The sequence below is a fragment of the Pteropus alecto genome, unplaced genomic scaffold (assembly GCF_000325575.1).
Source record: "Pteropus alecto unplaced genomic scaffold, ASM32557v1 scaffold45, whole genome shotgun sequence".
NCBI classification, from domain to species: domain Eukaryota; kingdom Metazoa; phylum Chordata; class Mammalia; order Chiroptera; family Pteropodidae; genus Pteropus; species Pteropus alecto.
In genome coordinates this window covers 29,649,729-29,657,648 of record NW_006442491.1, presented here as the reverse complement: position 1 = coordinate 29,657,648, position 7,920 = coordinate 29,649,729, and the positions used below count along the sequence as shown (strand labels likewise).

The 7,920-nt window shown below is 49.0% G+C and overlaps 1 protein-coding gene across 3 annotated transcripts in view; it reads left to right on the top strand.

The window, feature by feature from the left end:
- The first annotated feature begins 4,036 nt into the window (after positions 1-4,036).
- ELMO2 (engulfment and cell motility 2) overlaps positions 4,037-7,920 on the top strand; it is a 34,799-nt gene continuing 30,915 nt past the window's right edge. For 2 of the 3 annotated variants that reach the window (XM_015597234.2, XM_006921888.3), the window contains exons 1-2: positions 4,037-4,117; positions 5,857-5,944. The gene's annotated coding sequence lies outside the window, so the exon portion shown is untranslated. The remainder of the gene's footprint in view (positions 4,118-5,856; positions 5,945-7,920) is intronic. The other variant, XM_015597235.2, reaches the window with a different exon arrangement.

Genomic DNA, 7,920 nt, shown 5'->3' with positions numbered 1-7,920 from the left:
GAGCACCACCCGAATAAAGTGAAGAAGTAAGACGTGTGACGATCAGGGAGAAAGGAATTCCAAGAAAGAGAGCAGCAAGTGCAAAGGCACAGGGGTGTTTGAGAAATGAGAAGTTAGACCTGTAAGAGTCGAGCAGAGCGAGCTAGGGGGAGAGTAGAAAGAGCGTAAGTCAAAGTCGTCAAGTGCCAGATCATCTAAGGTCCTGTAGACCGTGGTGAAGATTTTGTCTTTTTAGTCCCTCCGGCACTCTGCAGATGGGCCATATGGCAGCACAGGTGGATGCATGGGAATGACAGAAGTGTCGATATCATAGGCGTGAGGGAAGGAAACGTTCTGAGTAGGTGAGAGGGATGAAATCTAGGGTACGTCCCCTTACAGAGGATCAGGGAAAGTGCATTTACGGTGACAGGAGAGAAGTCCAAGGACTCACATACTGATGCAGGTAGCTGGTGGATTTGGCTACGAGAACGGGAGATGGTTTTCTCCTTATTGTTTCTTTTCTTTCTTTTTTCTTTGTCAGCTCTCTGACAAAGTTCATCAGCTAAGAGGGAGGAGGTCAAGGCAGAGAAAAGACAAGATAGGAGACAACCTCTGGGTGAGTGAGAGTGAATTGGCCAGGGAAATCGGTATCGTGGGGTTGCCCCGTAGTGGGGAGGGCCCACTTGAGCCAGAAAGGTTCTGTATTTTTCTCTGGCCCCAGTCCATTGCTGGGCACATGTGTGGAAAAGGTGGTGAGCTGGAGTTAGGCAGAGATGGGATTTTCCAGGTGACCAGACGAAGAGAGAAGTGAGCATGGGGGTTGAGGGTGAACACAAGGGAGTGATTATAGGGAAGACCAGAGTTCTAAGCTGGAGAAAAAGGGAACTGAGGCCACAGAGGGAGTGACAGACCATGCAAACGTGGACGGTCAATGGATTAGAGAATTGGGAGACGTATTTAGATATGCTCCAGTTTCAGATGTGATTTTAGAGGAGCTCGAAATATTATTGATAATTAACACACAATAAATACTTACTAAAGGCTCGCTACCGTTTTGAAAACTACCTACAACTTATTGAACACGTATCGCGTGGCAGGTGCCATGCTAAGTGCTGTACATTTACCGTATCTCATTTAATTCTCACTACAACGCTGTACTCTTATTATCTCCATGGTACAGATGAGACTGAGGTTCAGAGAGATCCAATAACTTACACAAGAATGCACAGCTGCTAAGTAGCAGAGAGGTCTGTACCAGGAATCTTCACTATTACACTTTACCATGTGTCAGACACTGTTGGGTTTGTGTAATCATGACATTCAGCTTCAGGTACTTCTCCTTGATCTCAGCCTGAAAACAGGGCACCTGGCCTCAGGTGGAGGTGGAGGGATCTGGAATTCTTCCCTTGTGTGCAGTCTTAGTGGAGCTGTCAATCAAGGTGTCTACCCTCCTAAGCTAAGGGGAGGACATGTTACCTGAGCTCAGCCAATCAGACTCTTGCTCTAGGAACTTTGGCTCTGATCAAGAAAGGGGAGAAAAGGATGGAATTGATTCATTTTGGCTACCTGAACACCCAAAGCATCTCCACTCTCTCTGTTCTTTTCTAAGTCTAGTTCTCCAGCTTCCTGCCACCTCTGTGAATTCACCACTAGCCTGACAATACATTTCTTTTATGCTAAAGTTAGCCACGATTGGTTCCTGAGACTTGCAATTAAAGAACCTGCACTATCATATCAGGAATTAAAAAAAGACCCAAAGTATTGAAAAGCTAAAGTGAATGATTCGGTGCTTGGGTAAATGTGTACTGAGCAGGGCCAGGATGAGGGCGAGGAGAGTGAGGCACCTGAGCCACAAAATTTTTAAATTTTAAATTTAAACTCTCAGGGTTGTGTAAGTGCAGGGCTGACTGGAACAAACAGATGTCCCCCACTCCCTGACCTATCCCCCGCTCCAAAAAGAAAGAGTTAGTGGCTTAAATAACAAAGATTGCTTCTCTTTCCCATGAGAGTATGAAGCAACCTGGAAGTATTCCAGGTCAGCAGATAACTTTCTGTTTTATGCAATCATTCTGGGATGCTGGCACCTTTTATTTTATGGCACTGCCATCCCTCAGCACATCCTTGTCATCACGAGGGCAAGGCCGGGCCCAGCCAGTGAGGAGAAAGAGTGAGAGAAGGCAGGCCCACTGGCTAAAGTCCTTGCCCACAGTTTTACACATCACGTCCATTGACAAGGACCCACTTACCTGGGGAGGCTGGGAAGTGAAGCTTAGCCAGGCAGACACATGACTGCGGAAGACAGGGAGAAAGGGTTTCGGCAGACAGCTAAAACTACACAGCTAGTGCAGTGTAGCAGCCTGCACCACAGTCACTGCTCCCAGGGAGCCTGTTCTCCAGCAGATTCTATTCTCAGTAATATTAAAGGCTGCTAGGTATAAGCACCGTGGCTCAGGGAAGGAGAAGTGTTCACAGGCTGGTGGAAATGGGGAAGGCAGGGAGGAGTGGGAGGATAGTCCTGAGGAGGAATAACCCCTGGAGCCAGGAAAAGGTAAAATGAACAGGGCCTGTCATCCCGCCATGGCGCAGGAAGGAGATCCGCTACACTGAGGCGGAGCTCTCCTGCAATCTCGAGACGCAATGTGGGAGACAGGATGGACTTTGGAGTGAGGAAAGTTGGATCTGACTTCTGGTTCCTGTGTTGACCTTGGGTAAATCCCTAACCTTGACATGCCTTAGATTGCTCCTGTATAAAATGAAAAGGATGATAACAGCATCATCAACGATACTAATACATTAACAATAAATAATAGCAGTATGAATAATAACAAGAGGGCTGTGAGGATCCCACAAAGCAATGGTCTATAAAAAGACTCCGGTATGGTTACTTTCATACCACAAGAGCTAAGTTGAGTGGTTGTGACAGAGACCATATGGCCAAAAATATTGCCTATCTGGACCTTTCCATATGGAAAACTTGCTGATGACCTCCACATGGGCTGTAGCGATATCAGCTATTACTAAGCCTCAACTTCCCTGAGCATCATTTTATTCACTCATAAAATAGGACTAATAAAAGTTGTCTTCAATTCCAAGATATTTTGAGGATCAAATGAAACAACATATGTAAAACTGCTTAGCAGACTGTGAAGTGCTATATAAATGGCAGTTATTACTTAGTCTCTTTGCCAAGTATCAGTTTCATTATTTAGTCTCTGCTGAGCATCTGTAAAACGAACAACAAAAATACCTACCTCTGGGAGTTGTGAGGATCTGTGAGAGGAAATGGTTTGGAATCTTGCTCTGCCCATCACTAGCTGTATGATCTTTGGCCCTCTTGGAGCATCAGTTTCCTTGTCTGTAACAAGAGGATCAACTTAATACCTACTTCAGAGTTACCGTGAGCTTAAAGGGAGATAGCACGAGTAAGGCCTTGGCGCAGTGCCGGCCTTGTTCCCATTGCAGGTGCAGTGACGAATGCCACCACCCACGGGTCTCTACCAGCAGTACAGCTGAGCTGTACCCCTCTGCCTCTGCTCAGCGCCCACGGTCAGCCCTGGGTGTTGGTATAATTAGCTCAATCTTGGTGGTGAGCAGCCTCTGACACGACTGTCACCTCCCACTCAGTTATCCCCACTGTTGAGTGTGCGTTATTTGCCCCCTGGGCACGGGGCTGAGCGTCACCAGAGGACAAGCTTAGCCCTCAAAAACTGACTTATCACAAGGAATCAAAGCCTTTTCCTTCACTCCCGGGCTGTGGCAAAAAAAAAGAAGTTTGAGAGGAAAAAGAAAAAACTGCTGCCTTTTGCATTTGCTGAGAAATCCGTTTTTCCTTATCCCATAGCCCGCGGGGAAGGGGAGGGTGTTGGGGAAGGAGGAGAAGCAGCCTGTTTCTTTAAGAGGCCTCCGCTGGGGGGTGGGGACAACCGGCGTTTTCCCCGACAGCTGGGCCCGCCTTTACTTGAGTAACAGGCAAACAACCCAATTAAAGAAAGAGAATTCAGCGTGACGGCGAAACGGAGCAATAGAAGCCTGAGTCGGCCTGCGCGGGGCGGGGTCCCGGGAAGGCGGGGCGGGCGGAGGCTGGAAGAGCCGGGCGGCGAGACCTGGGCGCGGGAGCTGGGCCTCGGTCCGTTCCCTGGTGAGTGAGGGGCACCCCGGAGGCCCGGGCGTGGCGGGCCGCTAAGAGGGGCTTGGTCCAAAGGAAGCAGCAAGGAGAGGCCAGGTCGGGAAGGGGGCCAGAGGCTGCGGCGTGCTCCTGTCCTGGGGGCTGAGGGGTTGGAGAGGGCTCCACCGCGCCAGTTCGGCAGTCCACCGAGGGGTCGCGGCCCAGCTGGGTCCGCCGGGCTAGAGGGGCACCCAGTCCCGGACCGGGAAGAGGCGTCAGGTGGGGAAGAGGGCGGGTCAGGCCTCGAGCGGCGGGTCTGAGCAAGGAGGAGGGTAGGAGGATGGAACCCCGGGGGCGCGACGAGAGGATGCGAGAGGGAGGAGATGGCAGAGGCGCAGGATGGGAGAGGGCTCGACAGGAGCTCGGGGAGTGTTTGGGGCTGAGTGGTACACATCCGAAACCCAGTGTTTCTTGACATCGCCACCTTCCGCCCCCACCCCCCTGCCCCCCAACACACACACTGCTCATCACCCCGCCCCGTGGATCCGGCAGGCTCTGTAGCTCGCAATTCATCTATTTTACATCTCTGCCGCTTCCCCCTCGGTTCAGGCCTCTCTCTCCTCTTTTCTAGACTGTTCCAGTGTTCTAACTGATCTGCACACATGCACTCGGCCCTCTGTCCTGTGGGCCTCGCACCTTGGCCAGAGGGATCTTTTCAAAATGCAGATCAGATCTGAACACTCCGCCGCTTAAAACTGGCGGGCTTCCCACCTCTTGCAGGGTCAGCCCCAGATCTTCACCCAAGCTATGGAGATTTGGCCCCGCCCCACCTCTCCCTCGTGTCAGTTTACTAATCCCTCTTGCTCAATATTCTCCTCATACTACAAACCTAGCTCTGGCCCCCCCTAAATGTAAGGATCTTTACATTTAGAGTTTCTTGTCCCTGGTCGTCTCTACTCACCTTGCTTAGTCCAGTAAACGCTTCATCCTTCAAATCTCCACTCAAGTATCACTTCCTCCAGAGGCATCCGAGGTCCCTGACTCCCCCACCAAGTGAATTCCCCACTTTCATCACCCTCTGTACTTCTCCTTCACCACACTTGCACAACTACAGTTTTACATCTATTATATTAGTGTCTGTTTATGCCACCAGACAGTAAGGTCCACAAGGAAGAAGATAGTGTCTGCTTTTGCTCCTTGTAGCTCCAGCAGCTTTCACAAGGTGGGGAACTGTAAATATTTATTTAAAAAGTGAATGGAGGACTCGGCTTTGGCAGGAGGAAGGGGGCGTGAGTCGTGGTCCCTGATGTTCTTCCAGTGGGGGAAGGAAACCAACACTGGAATACTCTTGTGTATTGTACAGATAGCCCATCTCAGTTCATGGTACCACATTTCAAGCGCTCAGTAGCCACACGCGCTATCTATGGGCTGCTGTGTTGGGCCGTGCAGTGCTAGGAGCTTTATATACCTGTGGCATTTAATCCCCTCTAGGATCTTTTGAGGTAATTATTGTTGTCTGTACTTAACTAATAAAAATAATGAAGCTCCTAAAAGTTACACTGCCTGCCAGTGATCAGCCTAGAGTTTGTGAGTGCAAGTGGCAAGATTAGGGCCAGGACCCCCATCTGTTAACCTGGAGTCCAGTCTTTCTATACCCTATGCTGCCCCCAGGAGGTGCCAGAGAAGTTTAGGGGTGCAGGAAGTGGAGACTAAACTTCTTGAAAACAGTGGCACTTGTGGGCATATTGTACATTCTGTCTTGTTCCATGCAGGGATAATGTGTCTGGATACATCAGTACCACCTGCCTAGGTGGCTCAGGAACAAGCATATTTGATGCAGTTGAAGGAAAAACCTGAAAGGCAAGTCTCTTTTTTTTGACCCAGTCACCATATATCAGCACAGCCTGTACCAGCTCAGCCTGGTCCTAGGATCTGGGTAGATAAACGTGCACACCCGCAGCATCTCAGAGGTGCCGGGAGTCCTAGGGTCAATTTAACACTCTGGCTTTTCTGTTCAACAACTGCTCACTGAGTGAGGCCCTCACTGCCGTGAGGCCAGCACCATTCTAGGCCATTTAGGATGACTGGGGGGTATAAGTCACAGCCTTCATCTCCAGGATGCTTTTCATGTACTTGGAAAGGCAAGACCACCTCACAAAATGATTGGATATCCTGTGGTGTGATGAAGAACCAGAATCAGTGGTGTCCAGGGTGGCCGTCTGCGCAAGGCTGTGTAATGTGTTTAAAGTGTTGAATTTGAATTCCTAGGCAGGGCGGGTACTTTGTAGTTTGCCACAGATCCTGAATAGATGCTGCTTAGCTTACTTACTTACCTGCCTAGCTGCTTAAGGCATTTGAATTTGTAACTCCATCAGATATGCTAATTTTATTAAAGTCACTAGAAAAGATTTGTTGAGCACCTATTATGTGTCACTGCATTGATCACTGCTCTGGAACTAGATTAAAACTCTCCAAGGTTCTTCAGCTAGAAGAAAATAATAATAATAATAATAGAACAACATGAGCAGTGCTTTGCCTTTTATGTTGATTTTATTTCCCAATTGCCTTCTCATATGTTCTCTCACTTTGTCATCTGTATACTTCAGCCTGGCAGATAGGGCTTTTTTTTTTTGCACTAGGAAAACATGGTTACAATCTTTTTGCAACTTCTTCAAGTTCACACAGTTGGAATTCTGCTTACTCTGTGTCAGGTGTTATGCTTAAGTGATTTACGTATATTATCGTACTTAACATTCACAATTTTATAGAGTAGGGCAGATTCTAATCCCCATTTTACAGATAAGGGACTTGTTAGAGCTGGGATCCAAATCCAGGTCTGTCCCACGCTAGAACACAAGCTCCTGTTTAGCTATACTGTCTCACTAGGAGGTCAAGGTTGGAAGAGACCGCAGAAAAGTCCCGTCCAGCCTTCCCATGAAGATTAGAACCTGAGATCCAGAGAAGCTTGAGCTCAGGGCAAAGCTGGGCAGTCGGGTCTCCTGTTCTGCAGGGGTTGGGCGGGGGAGGGGACAAACCCAGAAGTGGGAGCCTAGGCCTTCTTTTGTCTCTAACTGGTGGTGTGGCCTTGCCAACTTCTCTGGACCTCGGTTCCCTTATTTATAAAATGAGAGGGTTTGGCCTGATGGTACAACAAGAACAATGCTGTGTTGTTATGGTCAGTACTGAAGGAGTCAGGCCCACAGCCTGGAATTTCGCTTGTAACACAGGACTCAGCTCACCACACTCCATCCATGCACAAGCCCTGCCTCCCTGCTGCAACCATGGTCGTCTGTTGAAGGGAAACAGTCTCTTAAAGTTCATCTGTATTTTCCATCTCAGTTTCTGTTTCATTTCCAAAAACGGAGGCGAGTGATCTATAAGCACTGACCCCTTCTAAACCCGTCTCATTATTATAGTTAGAGATTTACAAGGTTCCAGGCAATACATAATCCTCTGTCGTTAGTGTTTTTATTCTCTTTTAAAGGCAGGTAGGTGGGGGCATCCTGCAGGGTGTTTTTGGTGTGGAATTCTGTGGGTGCAGCTGTGTCCTGGGCACTGTGCTGCGAACTTTGGGGAAGAGGAGGCGGGGCAGTAGACAGGCCTGATGAGTCCCTGTCCTCGGACAGCTGACCATTCTGGAACTGTGGCTCTCAACCCTCACGGCCCATTAAAATCACCTGAGGGAGTTTTTCAATGACTGTGGGTGGGCACTGGTGATGCCGAACCACAGCTGAGGACCACTGGTCTGTCCGGAGTCTGCTTCTCCAACTTTAAGGTGCATGTGAACCACCTGGTGAGTGGGGCAGGTCTTGTTTAAGGGCAGATTCTGAGTCAGT